The following is a 16,444-nucleotide window of genomic DNA, read 5'->3' on the forward strand; positions in this document are numbered from 1 at the left end:
TACAAAGGATGGAAGAAAGAAAGAAAAAACACAAACATGATTGTGCATTTAAGTTGTCAGCACACATCTGCTTTGGTTCAAATGCACTGCATATCTTCCTTCAGTCAGCCAACAAAACAGCAATGGAAAAGATTAACATACTGTTGGTAAAGCAGTTGCATCAAATTGATTTTCTGCAATATAGCATGATAATCCATACTGACAGCTCTGGATAGTACCAGCACATTTCTTGCTGGACTTGGTAATGCAAAGAACACAGTAAACAGCTTCACTTTTTTCTCAAAAATAAATAATTGACTATTAAAAACCTAACAGTCTTAAATAAGAACATCAGTAAGCACCACTGGCATAATGGATAAATCACTGCCCTCCTAAGCCAGGGGGTCCAAGTCCCATATGGGGTAGAAGTAATTACAGCAAGTGTCTCATCACTAGAGTTGATATTTTATCCTTGCTTCAACTGTAAAACAGTCTTGCAGTGTTTAGCTTGTAAAAAATGACCACAGAAGCTAAAATATGACATTAATTATGATAACATTGTTGTTGTTGTTGTTGTTTTTTAAACCTTTTTTATCACCGTGGACAGCTTATTCAAGTGCCATCTGGCATGCATGTTCCTTTGTTGCTCATCATTCATCACCAAAAATGATTTTCTTTTTCAATCCTTATGACTGTACTGATTGTATTGAATAAAATCCACATCTAGCATAACCAATCAAAGCTGCAAAGTGCTCCAGTGGCGCAATTGGTCAGCGCGTGGTATTTATAAGACAGTATCTATTGAGCAATGCCGAGGTTGTGAGTTCAAGTCTCACATGGAGCATCTTTGTATACTGTTTTTTTTTCCTTTTCTTATGTCATTAGTCATTGATTATAAACTGCTACCTTAATATTTAATATGATATTACAAAGGATGGAAGAAAGAAAGAAAAAACACAAACATGATTGTGCATTTAAGTTGTCAGCACACATCTGCTTTGGTTCAAATGCACTGCATATCTTCCTTCAGTCAGCCAACAAAACAGCAATGGAAAAGATTAACATACTGTTGGTAAAGCAGTTGCATCAAATTGATTTTCTGCAATATAGCATGAAAATCCATACTGACAGCTCTGGATAGTACCAGCACATTTCTTGCTGGACTTGGTAATGCAAAGAACACAGTAAACAGCTTCACTTTTTCCTCAAAAATAAATAATTGACTATTAAAAACCTAACAGTCTTAAATAAGAACATCAGTAAGCACCACTGGCATAATGGGTAAGGCACTGTTCTCCTAAGCCAGTGGTTGTGGGTTTAAGTCCCGTCTGAGTTGGAAGTCATTACAGCAAGTGTCTCATCACTAGAGTTGATATTTTATCCTTGCTTCTACTGTAAAACAGTCTTGCAGTGTTTAGCTTGTAAAAAATGACCACAGAAGCTAAAATATGACATTAATTATGATAACATTGTTGTTGTTGTTTTTTAAACCTTTTCTATCACCGTGGACAGCTTATTCAAGTGCCATCTGGCATGCATGTTCCTTTGTTGCTCATCATTCATCACCAAAAATGATTTTCTTTTTCAATTCTTATGACTGTACTGATTGTATTGAATAAAATCCACATCTAGCATAACCAATTACTGCTGCAAAGTGCTCCAGTGGCGCAATTGGTCAGCGCGTGGTACTTATAAGACAGTATCTGTTGAGCAATGCCGAGGTTGTGAGTTCAAGCCTCACCTGGAGCATCTTTGTATACTGTTTTTTTTCCTTTTCTTATGTCATTAGTCATTGATTATAAACTGCTACCTTAATATTTAATATGATATTACAAAGGATGGAAGAAAGAAAGAAAAAACACAAACATGATTGTGCATTTAAGTTGTCAGCACACATTTGCTTTGGTTCAAATGCACTGCATATCTTCCTTCAGTCAGCCAACAAAACAGCAATGGAAAAGATTAACATACTGTTGGTAAAGCAGTTGCATCAAATTGATTTTCTACAATATAGCATGATAATCCATACTGACAGCTCTGGATAGTACCAGCACATTTCTTGCTGGACTTGGTAATGCAAAGAACACAGTAAACAGCTTCACTTTTTCCTCAAAAATAAATAATTGACTATTAAAAACCTAACAGTCTTAAATAAGAACATCAGTAAGCACCACTGGCATAATGGGTAAGGCACTGTTCTCCTAAGCCAGTGGTTGTGGGTTTAAGTCCCGTCTGAGTTGGAAGTCATTACAGCAAGTGTCTCATCACTAGAGTTGATATTTTATCCTTGCTTCTACTGTAAAACAGTCTTGCAGTGTTTAGCTTGTAAAAAATGACCACAGAAGCTAAAATATGACATTAATTATGATAACATTGTTGTTGTTGTTTTTTAAACCTTTTCTATCACCGTGGACAGCTTATTCAAGTGCAATCTGGCATGCATGTTCCTTTGTTGCTCATCATTCATCACCAAAAATGATTTTCTTTTTCAATTCTTATGACTGTACTGATTGTATTGAATAAAATCCACATCTAGCATAACCAATTACTGCTGCAAAGTGCTCCAGTGGCGCAATTGGTTAGCGCGCGGTACTTATAAGACAGTATCTGTTGAGCAATGCCGAGGTTGTGAGTTCAAGCCTTACCTGGAGCATCTTTGTATACGGTTTTTTTCCTTTTCTTATGTCATTAGTCATTGATTATAAACTGCTACCTTAATATTTAATATGATATTACAAAGGATGGAAGAAAGAAAGAAAAAACACAAACATGATTGTGCATTTAAGTTGTCAGCACACATCTGCTTTGGTACAAATGCACTGCATATCTTCCTTCAGTCAGCCAACAAAACAGCAATGGAAAAGATTAACATACTGTTGGTAAAGCAGTTGCATCAAATTGATTTTCTACACTATAGCATGATAATCCATACTGACAGCTCTGGATAGTACCAGCACATTTCTTGCTGGACTTGGTAATGCAAAGAACACAGTAAACAGCTTCACTTTTTCCTCAAAAATAAATAATTGACTATTAAAAACCTAACAGTCTTAAATAAGAACATCAGTAAGCACCACTGGCATAATGGGTAAGGCACTGTTCTCCTAAGCCAGTGGTTGTGGGTTTAAGTCCCGTCTGAGTTGGAAGTCATTACAGCAAGTGTCTCATCACTAGAGTTGATATTTTATCCTTGCTTCTACTGTAAAACAGTCTTGCAGTGTTTAGCTTGTAAAAAATGACCACAGAAGCTAAAATATGACATTAATTATCATAACATTGTTGTTGTTGTTTTTTAAACCTTTTCTATCACCGTGGACAGCTTATTCAAGTGCAATCTGGCATGCATGTTCCTTTGTTGCTCATCATTCATCACCAAAAATGATTTTCTTTTTCAATTCTTATGACTGTACTGATTGTATTGAATAAAATCCACATCTAGCATAACCAATTACTGCTGCAAAGTGCTCCAGTGGCGCAATTGGTTAGCGCGCGGTACTTATAAGACAGTATCTGTTGAGCAATGCTGAGGTTGTGAGTTCAAGCCTCACCTGGAGCATCTTTGTATACGTTTTTTTTCCTTTTCTTATGTCATTAGTCATTGATTATAAACTGCTACCTTAATATTTAATATGATATTACAAAGGATGGAAGAAAGAAAGAAAAAACACAAACATGATTGTGCATTTAAGTTGTCAGCACACATCTGCTTTGGTACAAATGCACTGCATATCTTCCTTCAGTCAGCCAACAAAACAGCAATGGAAAAGATTAACATACTGTTGGTAAAGCAGTTGCATCAAATTGATTTTCTGCAATATAGCATGATAATCCATACTGACAGCTCTGGATAGTACCAGCACATTTCTTGCTGGACTTGGTAATGCAAAGAACACAGTAAACAGCTTCACTTTTTCCTCAAAAATAAATAATTGACTATTAAAAACCTAACAGTCTTAAATAAGAACATAAGTAAGCACCACTGGCATAATGGGTAAGGCACTGTTCTCCTAAGCCAGTGGTTGTGGGTTTAAGTCCCGTCTGAGTTGGAAGTCATTACAGCAAGTGTCTCATCACTAGAGTTGATATTTTATCCTTGCTTCTACTGTAAAACAGTCTTGCAGTGTTTAGCTTGTAAAAAATGACCACAGAAGCTAAAATATGACATTAATTATGATAACATTGTTGTTGTTGTTTTTTAAACCTTTTCTATCACCGTGGACAGCTTATTCAAGTGCCACCTGGCATGCATGTTCCTTTGTTGCTCATCATTCATCACCAAAAATGATTTTCTTTTTCAATTCTTATGACTGTACTGATTGTATTGAATAAAATCCACATCTAGCATAACCAATTACTGCTGCAAAGTGCTCCAGTGGCGCAATTGGTTTGCGCGCGGTACTTATAAGACAGTATCTGTTGAGCAATGCCGAGGTTGTGAGTTCAAGCCTCACCTGGAGTATCTTTGTATACTGTTTTTCTTTCCTTTTCTTATGTCATTAGTCATTGATTATAAACTGCTACCTTAATATTTAATATGATATTACAAAGGATGGAAGAAAGAAAGAAAAAACACAAACATGATTGTGCATTTAAGTTGTCAGCACACATCTGCTTTGGTTCAAATGCACTGCATATCTTCCTTCAGTCAGCCAACAAAACAGCAATGGAAAAGATTAACATACTGTTGGTAAAGCAGTTGCATCAAATTGATTTTCTGCAATATAGCATGATAATCCATACTGACAGCTCTGGATAGTACCAGCACATTTCTTGCTGGACTTGGTAATGCAAAGAACACAGTAAACAGCTTCACTTTTTTCTCAAAAATAAATAATTGACTATTAAAAACCTAACAGTCTTAAATAAGAACATCAGTAAGCACCACTGGCATAATGGATAAGTCACTGCCCTCCTAAGCCAGGGGGTCCAAGTCCCATATGGGGTGGAAGTAATTACAGCAAGTGTCTCATCACTAGAGTTGATATTTTATCCTTGCTTCAACTGTAAAACAGTCTTGCAGTTGCACAGTTAGCACAATGTGTGCAGTGGTGCGGTGCTGGAGCAGGGAAGGTTTGGGTTGATATTGAGGCTGCAGAGCTAGGACTCTCTTCCATCTCCTCTCTTTTATGGATCTCAAGACCTAACTGTCCTAAAAGTGTGGTTTCTCACCCGATTGTATCTCGTTCTTTATCAATCTGGGACTATGCAATTAGAAAACATAGTTTGGCTCCTTCTCCCTCCCCTGTTATTCCACTCCTCCATAATCCGGCCTTTCCTCCAGGAATGCATAGTACAGCATTTCTTCCATGGAAACACAGAGGCATTCTGTTCCTTAATGATATTTCTAAAGATAAAAATTTCCCCCAATGCTCTCAAGTTCAGGATAACCACATACCTACTAAACATTTTTTTCAATATTTACAAATCAGACACTTTCACTCTTCAACGAAACATACACTCACTGGCAGGCCACTATCTGCTTTTGAAGCATTGTGCCTCAGACGCTCCTCCACTAGAGGACTGATTTCTTTTCTCTATACATTACTCTCTGATGGCTCCACGTCCCCGCAACCTCCCTACGAAAAAGCCTGGGAAAAGGATCTCAACACTACTTTCACTGAAGATGAGTGGTCAGAGATCTGGGACAATGCGGCCTCTAGCTCTATATGCGTCAAGATTAAAGAGAACATTTACAAGTTATTATATCGTTGGTATTATGTCCCCTCCAGACTTAGTAAGATCTATCCTGATGCCTCCGACAGGTGTTGGAGAGGGTGTAACTTAGAAGGCTCATTTATGCATATATGGTGGTCTTGCCCCAAGATAGCTAGCTTGTGGAATGAAGTCGTCAACTTCATAGCAATCCTATTACATATCCCCATTCCAAATGACCCTAAATATTTTCTTTTACCACTAGATATTCCAACGTTATCCAAACATCAAAACAAATTGATGCGCCATGTGATCTCTGCGGTCACCTGCCAGATCGCATTGGACTGGAAACAATCGACTGCTCCCACTTTGCACACTATAATGTCCCGCATTTGGTATGTGTACCGTATGGAGTACATGACGAGTATCCTCAATAACTCTTCAAAAAAATTCATTGCCATTTGGTCTCCGTGGATCTCCCTACACGGGATCAGCTCTCCTTTTGCTATTTAATATTTATCCTCTTGGGTTTTTTTTTTTTTTTTTAATTAATATACTGGATTGTATGATTCTTTATTCCTTTTTGGCAAGGGTCCAGCCCTCCCCCCCTCATTCCTTCTTCCTTACCCTCTGTTCTCCTTCTGTCCTCTAACTCTCTTTTTTCTTACTCTCTGCTTCTTTTATGTTTATTTCTTTTTCCAATAACTACACTATCCAGACGTTTGTTCTTTCTTTTTTCTTCATTTCTTTAAAAACGGATAAAATGGATCACATACAGAAATTTGATAGTACCATGCTTCCCAAGTTTTTTATAGGAGTTTTTATTGTACTGGATTGTGAATGTTGAAAGCTGTATTATTGATGTATTGTGATCTCCCAATAAATAAATCTTTAAAAAAAAAAAAAAAATCAGTCTTGCAGTGTTTAGCTTGTAAAAAATGACCACAGAAGCTAAAATATGACATTAATTATGAAAACATTGTTGTTGTTGTTGTTTTTTAAACCTTTTTTATCACAGTGGACAGCTTATTCAAGTGCCATCTGGCATGCATGTTCCTTTGTTGCTCATCATTCATCACCAAAAATGATTTTCTTTTTCAATTCTTATGACTGTACTGATTGTATTGAATAAAATCCACATCTAGCATAACCAATCAAAGCTGCAAAGTGCTTCAGTGGCGCAATTGGTCAGCGTGCGGTACTTATAAGACAGTATCTGTTGAGCAATGGCGAGGTTGTGAGTTCAAGCCTCACCTGGAGCATCTTTGTATACTGTTTTCTTTCCTTTTCTTATGTCATTAGTCATTGATTATAAACTGCTACCTTAATATTTAATATGATATTACAAAGGATGGAAGAAAGAAAGAAAAAACACAAACATGATTGTGCATTTAAGTTGTCAGCACACATCTGCTTTGGTTCAAATGCACTGCATATCTTCCTTCAGTCAGCCAACAAAACAGCAATGGAAAAGATTAACATACTGTTGGTAATGCAGTTGCATCAAATTGATTTTCTGCAATATAGCATGATAATCCATACTGACAGCTCTGGATAGTACCAGCACATTTCTTGCTGGACTTGGTAATGCAAAGAACACAGTAAACAGCTTCACTTTTTCCTCAAAAATAAATAATTGACTATTAAAAACCTAACAGTCTTAAATAAGAACATCAGTAAGCACCACTGGCATAATGGGTAAGGCACTGTTCTCCTAAGCCAGTGGTTGTGGGTTTAAGTCCCGTCTGAGTTGGAAGTCATTACAGCAAGTGTCTCATCACTAGAGTTGATATTTTATCCTTGCTTCTACTGTAAAACAGTCTTGCAGTGTTTAGCTTGTAAAAAATGACCACAGAAGCTAAAATATGACATTAATTATGATAACATTGTTGTTGTTGTTTTTTAAACCTTTTCTATCACCGTGGACAGCTTATTCAAGTGCAATCTGGCATGCATGTTCCTTTGTTGCTCATCATTCATCACCAAAAATGATTTTCTTTTTCAATTCTTATGACTGTACTGATTGTATTGAATAAAATCCACATCTAGCATAACCAATTACTGCTGCAAAGTGCTCCAGTGGCGCAATTGGTTAGCGCGCGGTACTTATAAGACAGTATCTGTTGAGCAATGCCGAGGTTGTGAGTTCAAGCCTCACCTGGAGCATCTTTGTATACGGTTTTTTTCCTTTTCTTATGTCATTAGTCATTGATTATAAACTGCTTCCTTAATATTTAATATGATATTACAAAGGATGGAAGAAAGAAAGAAAAAACACAAACATGATTGTGCATTTAAGTTGTCAGCACACATCTGCTTTGGTTCAAATGCACTGCATATCTTCCTTCAGTCAGCCAACAAAACAGCAATGGAAAAGATTAACATACTGTTGGTAAAGCAGTTGCATCAAATTGATTTTCTGCTATATAGCATGATAATCCATACTGACAGCTCTGGATAGTACCAGCACATTTCTTGCTGGACTTGGTAATGCAAAGAACACAGTAAACAGCTTCACTTTTTTCTCAAAAATAAATAATTGACTATTAAAAACCTAACAGTCTTAAATAAGAACATCAGTAAGCACCACTGGCATAATGGATAAATCACTGCCCTCCTAAGCCAGGGGGTCCAAGTCCCATATGGGGTGGAAGTAATTACAGCAAGTGTCTCATCACTAGAGTTGATATTTTATCCTTGCTTCAACTGTAAAACAGTCTTGCAGTGTTAAGCTTGTAAAAAATGACCACAGAAGCTAAAATATGACATTAATTATGATAACATTGTTGTTGTTGTTGTTTTTTAAACCTTTTTTTATCACCGTGGACAGCTTATTCAAGTGCCATCTGGCATGCATGTTACTTTGTTGCTCATCATTCATCACCAAAAATGATTTTCTTTTTCAATTCTTATGACTGTACTGATTGTATTGAATAAAATCCACATCTAGCATAACCAACAAAAGCTGCAAAGTGCTCCAGTGGCGCAATTGGTCAGCGCGTGGTATTTATAAGACAGTATCTATTGAGCAATGCCGAGGTTGTGAGTTCAAGTCTCACATGGAGCATCTTTGTATACTGTTTTTTTTTTCTTTTCTTATGTCATTAGTCATTGATTATAAACTGCTACCTTAATATTTAATATGATATTACAAAGGATGGAAGAAAGAAAGAAAAAACACAAACATGATTGTGCATTTAAGTTGTCAGCACACATCTGCTTTGGTACAAATGCACTGCATATCTTCCTTCAGTCAGCCAACAAAACAGCAATGGAAAAGATTAACATACTGTTGGTAAAGCAGTTGCATCAAATTGATTTTCTGCAATATAGCATGATAATCCATACTGACAGCTCTGGATAGTACCAGCACATTTCTTGCTGGACTTGGTAATGCAAAGAACACAGTAAACAGCTTCACTTTTTCCTCAAAAATAAATAATTGACTATTAAAAACCTAACAGTCTTAAATAAGAAAATCAGTAAGCACCACTGGCATAATGGGTAAGGCACTGTTCTCCTTAGCCAGTGGTTGTGGGTTTAAGTCCCGTCTGAGTTGGAAGTCATTACAGCAAGTGTCTCATCACTAGAGTTGATATTTTATCCTTGCTTCAACTGTAAAACAGTCTTGCAGTGTTTAGCTTGTAAAAAATGACCACAGAAGCTAAAATATGACATTAATTATGATAACATTGTTGTTGTTGTTTTTTAAACCTTTTTTTATCACCGTGGACAGCTTATTCAAGTGCCATCTGGCATGCATGTTCCTTTGTTGCTCATCATTCATCACCAAAAATGATTTTCTTTTTCAATTCTTATGACTGCACTGATTGTATTGAATAAAATCCACATCTAGCATAACCAAACAATGCTGCGAAGTGCTCCAGTGGTGCAATTGGTCAGCGCGTGGTACTTATAAGACAGTATCTGTTGAGCAATGCCAAGGTTGTGAGTTTAAGCATCACCAGGTGCATCTTTGTATACTGTTTTTTTTTCCTTTTCTTATTTCATTAGTTATTGATTATAAACTGCTACCTTAATATTTAATATGATATTACAAAGGATGGAAGAAAGAAAGAAAAAACACAAACATGATTGTGCATTTAAGTTGTCAGCACACATCTGCTTTGGTTCAAATGCACTGCATATCTTCCTTCAGTCAGCCAACAAAACAGCAATGGAAAAGATTAACATACTGCTGGTAAAGCAGTTGCATCAAATTGATTTTCTGCAATATAGCATGATAATCCATACTGACAGCTCTGGATAGTACCAGCACATTTCTTGCTGGACTTGGTAATGCAAAGAACACAGTAAACAGCTTCACTTTTTCCTCAAAAATAAATAATTGACTATTAAAAACCTAACAGTTTTAAATAAGAACATCAGTAAGCACCACTGGCATAATGGGTAAGGCACTGTTCCCCTAAGCCAGTGGTTGTGGGTTTAAGTCCCGTCTGAGTTGGAAGTCATTACAGCAAGTGTCTCATCACTAGTGTTGATATTTTATCCTTGCTTCAACTGTAAAACAGTCTTGCAGTGTTTAGCTTGTAAAAAATGACCACAGAAGCTAAAATATGACATTAATTATGATAACATTGTTGTTGTTGTTTTTTAAACCTTTTTTATCACCGTGGACAGCTTATTCAAGTGCCATCTGGCATGCATGTTCCTTTGTTGCTCATCATTCATCACCAAAAATTATTTTCTTTTTCAATTCTTATGACTGTACTGATTGTATTGAATAAAATCCACATCTAGCATAACCAATCAATGCAGCTAAGTGCTCCAGTGGCGCAATTGGTCAGCGCGTGGTACTTATAAAACAGTATCTGTTGAGCAATGCCGAGGTTGTGAGTTCAAGTCTCACCTGGAGCATCTTTGTATACTGTTTTTTTCCCTTTTCTTATGTCATTAGTCATTGATTATAAACTGCTACCTTAATATTTAATATGATATTACAAAGGATGGAAGAAAGAAAGAAAAAACACAAACATGATTGTGCATTTAAGTTGTCAGCACACAACTGCTTTGGTTCAAATGCACTGCATATCTTCCCTCAGTCAGCCAACAAAACAGCAATGGAAAAGATTAACATACTGTTGGTAAAGCAGTTGCATCAAATTGATTTTCTGCAATATAGCATGATAATCCATACTGACAGCTCTGGATAGTACCAGCACATTTCTTGCTGGACTTGGTAATGCAAAGAACACAGTAAACAGCTTCACTTTTTCCTCAAAAATAAATAATTGACTATTAAAAACCTAACAGTCTTAAATAAGAACATAAGTAAGCACCACTGGCATAATGGGTAAGGCACTGTTCTCCTAAGCCAGTGGTTGTGGGTTTAAGTCCCGTCTGAGTTGGAAGTCATTACAGCAAGTGTCTCATCACTAGAGTTGATATTTTATCCTTGCTTCAACTGTAAAACAGTCTTGCAGTGTTTAGCTTGTAAAAAATGACCACAGAAGCTAAAATATGACATTAATTATGATAACATTGTTGTTGTTGTTTTTTAAACCTTTTTTTATCACTGTGGACAGCTTATTCAAGTGCCATCTGGCATGCATGTTCCTTTGTTGCTCATCATTCATCACCAAAAATGATTTTCTTTTTCAATTCTTATGACTGCACTGATTGTATTGAATAAAATCCACATCTAGCATAACCAACCAATGCAGCAAAGTGCTCCAGTGGCGCAATTGGTCAGCGCGCGGTACTTATAAGACAGTATCTGTTGAGCAATGCCAAGGTTGTGAGTTCAAGCCTCACCTGGAGCATCTTTGTATACTGTTTTTTTTCCCCCTTTTCTTATGTCATTAGTCATTGATTATAAACTGCTACCTTAATATTTAATATGATATTACAAAGGATGGAAGAAAGAAAGAAAAAACACAAACATGATTGTGCATTTAAGTTGTTAGCACACATCTGCTTTGGTTCAAATGCACTGCATATCTTCCTTCAGTCAGCCAACAAAACAGCAATGGAAAAGATTAACATACTGTTGGTAAAGCAGTTGCATCAAATTGATTTTCTGCAATATAGCATGATAATCCATACTGACAGCTCTGGATAGTCCCAGCACATTTCTTGCTGGACTTGGTAATGCAAAGAACACAGTAAACAGCTTCACTTTTTCCTCAAAAATAAATAATTGACTATTAAAAACCTAACAGTCTTAAATAAGAACATCAGTAAGCACCACTGGCATAATGGGTAAGGCACTGTTCTCCTAAGCCAGTGGTTGTGGGTTTAAGTCCCGTCTGAGTTGGAAGTCATTACAGCAAGTGTCTCATCACTAGAGTTGATATTTTATCCTTGCTTCTACTGTAAAACAGTCTTGCAGTGTTTAGCTTGTAAAAAATGACCACAGAAGCTATAATATGACATTAATTATGATAACATTGTTGTTGTTGTTGTTGTTTTTTAAACCTTTTCTATCACCGTGGACAGCTTATTCAATGCCATCTGGCATGCATGTTCCTTTGTTGCTCATCATTCATCACCAAAAATGATTTTCTTTTTCAATTCTTATGACTGTACTGATTGTATTGAATAAAATCCACATCTAGCATAACCAATTACTACTGCAAAGTGCTCCAGTGGCGCAATTGGTCAGCGCACGGTACTTATAAAACAGTATCTGTTGAGCAATGCCGAGGTTGTGAGTTCAAACCTCACCTGGAGCATCTTTGTATACTGTTATTTTTCCTTTTCTTATGTCATTAGTCATTGATTATAAACTGCTACCTTAATATTTAATATGATATTACAAAGGATGGAAGAAAGAAAGAAAAAACACAAACATGATTGTGCATTTAAGTTGTCAGCACACATCTGCTTTGGTACAAATGCACTGCATATCTTCCTTCAGTCAGCCAACAAAACAGCAATGGAAAAGATTAACATACTGTTGGTAAAGCAGTTGCATCAAATTGATTTTCTGCAATATAGCATGATAATCCATACTGACAGCTCTGGATAGTACCAGCACATTTCTTGCTGGACTTGGTAATGCAAAGAACACAGTAAACAGCTTCACTTTTTTCTCAAAAATAAATAATTGACTATTAAAAACCTAACAGTCTTAAATAAGAACATCAGTAAGCACCACTGGCATAATGGATAAGTCACTGCCCTCCGAAGCCAGGGGGTCCAAGTCCCATATGGGGTGGAAGTAATTACAGCAAGTGTCTCATCACTAGAGTTGATATTTTATCCTTGCTTCAACTGTAAAACAGTCTTGCAGTGTTTAGCTTGTAAAAAATGACCACAGAAGCTAAAATATGACATTAATTATGATAACATTGTTGTTGTTGTTTTTTAAACCTTTTTTATCACCGTGGACAGCTTATTCAAGTGCCATCTGGCATGCATGTTCCTTTGTTGCTCATCATTCATCACCAAAAATTATTTTCTTTTTCAATTCTTATGACTGTACTGATTGTATTGAATAAAATCCACATCTAGCATAACCAATCAATGCTGCAAAGTGCTCCAGTGGCGCAATTGGTCAGTGCGTGGTATTTATAAAACAGTATCTATTGAGCAATGCCGAGGTTGTGAGTTCAAGTCTCACCTGGAGCATCTTTGTATACTGTTTTTTTTTCCTTTTCTTATGTCATTAGTCATTGATTATAAACTGCTACCTTAATATTTAATATGATATTACAAAGGATGGAAGAAAGAAAGAAAAAACACAAACATGATTGTGCATTTAAGTTGTCAGCACACATCTGCTTTGGTACAAATGCACTGCATATCTTCCTTCAGTCAGCCAACAAAACAGCAATGGAAAAGATTAACATACTGTTGGTAAAGCAGTTGCATCAAATTGATTTTCTGCAATATAGCATGATAATCCATACTGACAGCTCTGGATAGTACCAGCACATTTCTTGCTGGACTTGGTAATGCAAAGAACACAGTAAACAGCTTCACTTTTTCCTCAAAAATAAATAATTGACTATTAAAAACCTAACAGTCTTAAATAAGAACATCAGTAAGCACCACTGGCATAATGGGTAAGGCACTGTTCTCCTTAGCCAGTGGTTGTGGGTTTAAGTCCCGTCTGAGTTGGAAGTCATTACAGCAAGTGTCTCATCACTAGAGTTGATATTTTATCCTTGCTTCAACTGTAAAACAGTCTTGCAGTGTTTAGCTTGTAAAAAATGACCACAGAAGCTAAAATATGACATTAATTATGATAACATTGTTGTTGTTGTTTTTTAAACCTTTTTTATCACCGTGGACAGCTTATTCAAGTGCCATCTGGCATGCATGTTCCTTTGTTGCTCATCATTCATCACCAAAAATGATTTTCTTTTTCAATTCTTATGACTGCACTGATTGTATTGAATAAAATCCACATCTAGCATAACCAAACAATGCTGCAAAGTGCTCCAGTGGCGCAATTGGTCAGCGCGCGGTACTTATAAGACAGTATCTGTTGAGCAATGCCAAGGTTGTGAGTTTAAGCATCACCTGGAGCATCTTTGTATACTGTTTTTTTTTTTTTCTTATGTCATTAGTCATTGATTATAAACTGCTACCTTAATATTTAATATGATATTACAAAGGATGGAAGAAAGAAAGAAAAAACACAAACATGATTGTGCATTTAAGTTGTCAGCACACATCTGCTTTGGTTCAAATGCACTGCATATCTTCCTTCAGTCAGCTAACAAAACAGCAATGGAAAAGATTAACATACTGTTGGTAATGCAGTTGCATCAAATTGATTTTCTGCAATATAGCATGATAATCCATACTGACAGCTCTGGATAGTACCAGCACATTTCTTGCTGGACTTGGTAATGCAAAGAACACAGTAAACAGCTTCACTTTTTCCTCAAAAATAAATAATTGACTATTAAAAACCAAACAGTCTTAAATAAGAACATCAGTAAGCACCACTGGCATAATGGATAAGTCACTGCCCTCCTAAGCCAGGGGGTCCAAGTCCCATATGGGGTGGAAGTAATTACAGCAAGTGTCTCATCACTAGAGTTGATATTTTATCCTTGCTTCAACTGTAAAACAGTCTTGCAGTGTTTAGCTTGTAAAAAATGACCACAGAAGCTAAAATATGACATTAATTATGATAACATTGTTGTTGTTGTTTTTTAAACCTTTTTTATCACCGTGGACAGCTTATTCAAGTGCCATCTGGCATGCATGTTCCTTTGTTGCTCATCATTCATCACCAAAAATGATTTTCTTTTTCAATTCTTATGACTGTACTGATTGTATTGAATAAAATCCACATCTAGCATAACCAATTACTACTGCAAAGTGCTCCAGTGGCGCAATTGGTCAGCGCACGGTACTTATAAAACAGTATCTGTTGAGCAATGCCGAGGTTGTGAGTTCAAACCTCACCTGGAGCATCTTTGTATACTGTTATTTTTCCTTTTCTTATGTCATTAGTCATTGATTATAAACTGCTACCTTAATATTTAATATGATATTACAAAGGATGGAAGAAAGAAAGAAAAAACACAAACATGATTGTGCATTTAAGTTGTCAGCACACATCTGCTTTGGTTCAAATGCACTGCATATCTTCCTTCAGTCAGCCAACAAAACAGCAATGGAAAAGATTAACATACTGTTGGTAAAGCAGTTGCATCAAATTGATTTTCTGCAATATAGCATGAAAATCCATACTGACAGCTCTGGATAGTACCAGCACATTTCTTGCTGGACTTGGTAATGCAAAGAACACAGTAAACAGCTTCACTTTTTCCTCAAAAATAAATAATTGACTATTAAAAACCTAACAGTCTTAAATAAGAACATCAGTAAGCACCACTGGCATAATGGGTAAGGCACTGTTCTCCTAAGCCAGTGGTTGTGGGTTTAAGTCCCGTCTGAGTTGGAAGTCATTACAGCAAGTGTCTCATCACTAGAGTTGATATTTTATCCTTGCGTCTACTGTAAAACAGTCTTGCAGTGTTTAGCTTGTAAAAAATGACCACAGAAGCTAAAATATGACATTAATTATGATAACATTGTTGTTGTTGTTTTTTAAACCTTTTCTATCACCGTGGACAGCTTATTCAAGTGCCATCTGGCATGCATGTTCCTTTGTTGCTCATCATTCATCACCAAAAATGATTTTCTTTTTCAATTCTTATGACTGTACTGATTGTATTGAATAAAATCCACATCTAGCATAACCAATTACTACTGCAAAGTGCTCCAGTGGCGCAATTGGTCAGCGCACGGTACTTATAAAACAATATATGTTGAGCAATGCCGAGGTTGTGAGTTCAAACCTCACCTGGAGCATCTTTGTATACTGTTATTTTTCCTTTTCTTATGTCATTAGTCATTGATTATAAACTGCTACCTTAATATTTAATATGATATTACAAAGGATGGAAGAAAGAAAGAAAAAACACAAACATGATTGTGCATTTAAGTTGTCAGCACACATCTGCTTTGGTACAAATGCACTGCATATCTGCCTTCAGTCAGCCAACAAAACAGCAATGGAAAAGATTAACATACTGTTGGTAAAGCAGTTGCATCAAATTGATTTTCTGCAATGTAGCATGATAATCCATACTGACAGCTCTGGATAGTACCAGCACATTTCTTGCTGGACTTGGTAATGCAAAGAACACAGTAAACAGCTTCACTTTTTCCTCAAAAATAAATAATTGACTATTAAAAACCTAACAGTCTTAAATAAGAACATAAGTAAGCACCACTGGCATAATGGGTAAGGCACTGTTCTCCTAAGCCAGTGGTTGTGGGTTTAAGTCCCGTCTGAGTTGGAAATCATTACAGCAAGTGTCTC

The 16,444-nt window shown here is 36.4% G+C and overlaps 11 non-coding genes across 11 annotated transcripts; all 11 read left to right on the top strand.

Moving 5' to 3' along the window:
- The first annotated feature begins 1,635 nt into the window (after positions 1 to 1,635).
- TRNAI-UAU (transfer RNA isoleucine (anticodon UAU)) lies at positions 1,636 to 1,728 on the top strand. Its single transcript is given in 2 exon segments — positions 1,636 to 1,673; positions 1,693 to 1,728. It is a non-coding gene; the product is annotated as a tRNA-Ile (tRNA).
- Positions 1,729 to 2,539: 811 nt separating this feature from the next.
- Positions 2,540 to 2,632, top strand: TRNAI-UAU (transfer RNA isoleucine (anticodon UAU)). The gene is given in 2 exon segments: positions 2,540 to 2,577; positions 2,597 to 2,632. It is a non-coding gene; the product is annotated as a tRNA-Ile (tRNA).
- An 810-nt stretch (positions 2,633 to 3,442) lies between these two features.
- On the top strand, positions 3,443 to 3,535 carry TRNAI-UAU (transfer RNA isoleucine (anticodon UAU)). Its single transcript is given in 2 exon segments — positions 3,443 to 3,480; positions 3,500 to 3,535. It is a non-coding gene; the product is annotated as a tRNA-Ile (tRNA).
- An 810-nt stretch (positions 3,536 to 4,345) lies between these two features.
- TRNAI-UAU (transfer RNA isoleucine (anticodon UAU)) lies at positions 4,346 to 4,438 on the top strand. Its single transcript is given in 2 exon segments — positions 4,346 to 4,383; positions 4,403 to 4,438. It is a non-coding gene; the product is annotated as a tRNA-Ile (tRNA).
- Positions 4,439 to 6,800: 2,362 nt separating this feature from the next.
- Positions 6,801 to 6,893, top strand: TRNAI-UAU (transfer RNA isoleucine (anticodon UAU)). The gene is given in 2 exon segments: positions 6,801 to 6,838; positions 6,858 to 6,893. It is a non-coding gene; the product is annotated as a tRNA-Ile (tRNA).
- An 811-nt stretch (positions 6,894 to 7,704) lies between these two features.
- Positions 7,705 to 7,797, top strand: TRNAI-UAU (transfer RNA isoleucine (anticodon UAU)). Its single transcript is given in 2 exon segments — positions 7,705 to 7,742; positions 7,762 to 7,797. It is a non-coding gene; the product is annotated as a tRNA-Ile (tRNA).
- A 2,619-nt stretch (positions 7,798 to 10,416) lies between these two features.
- On the top strand, positions 10,417 to 10,509 carry TRNAI-UAU (transfer RNA isoleucine (anticodon UAU)). Its single transcript is given in 2 exon segments — positions 10,417 to 10,454; positions 10,474 to 10,509. It is a non-coding gene; the product is annotated as a tRNA-Ile (tRNA).
- An 812-nt stretch (positions 10,510 to 11,321) lies between these two features.
- Positions 11,322 to 11,414, top strand: TRNAI-UAU (transfer RNA isoleucine (anticodon UAU)). Its single transcript is given in 2 exon segments — positions 11,322 to 11,359; positions 11,379 to 11,414. It is a non-coding gene; the product is annotated as a tRNA-Ile (tRNA).
- Positions 11,415 to 12,233: 819 nt separating this feature from the next.
- TRNAI-UAU (transfer RNA isoleucine (anticodon UAU)) lies at positions 12,234 to 12,326 on the top strand. The gene is given in 2 exon segments: positions 12,234 to 12,271; positions 12,291 to 12,326. It is a non-coding gene; the product is annotated as a tRNA-Ile (tRNA).
- A 2,607-nt stretch (positions 12,327 to 14,933) lies between these two features.
- TRNAI-UAU (transfer RNA isoleucine (anticodon UAU)) lies at positions 14,934 to 15,026 on the top strand. Its single transcript is given in 2 exon segments — positions 14,934 to 14,971; positions 14,991 to 15,026. It is a non-coding gene; the product is annotated as a tRNA-Ile (tRNA).
- Positions 15,027 to 15,837: 811 nt separating this feature from the next.
- TRNAI-UAU (transfer RNA isoleucine (anticodon UAU)) lies at positions 15,838 to 15,930 on the top strand. Its single transcript is given in 2 exon segments — positions 15,838 to 15,875; positions 15,895 to 15,930. It is a non-coding gene; the product is annotated as a tRNA-Ile (tRNA).
- Positions 15,931 to 16,444: the final 514 nt, after the last annotated feature.

Source organism: Pseudophryne corroboree, chromosome 4, assembly GCF_028390025.1.
Source record: "Pseudophryne corroboree isolate aPseCor3 chromosome 4, aPseCor3.hap2, whole genome shotgun sequence".
Classification (NCBI taxonomy): Eukaryota; Metazoa; Chordata; class Amphibia; order Anura; family Myobatrachidae; genus Pseudophryne; species Pseudophryne corroboree.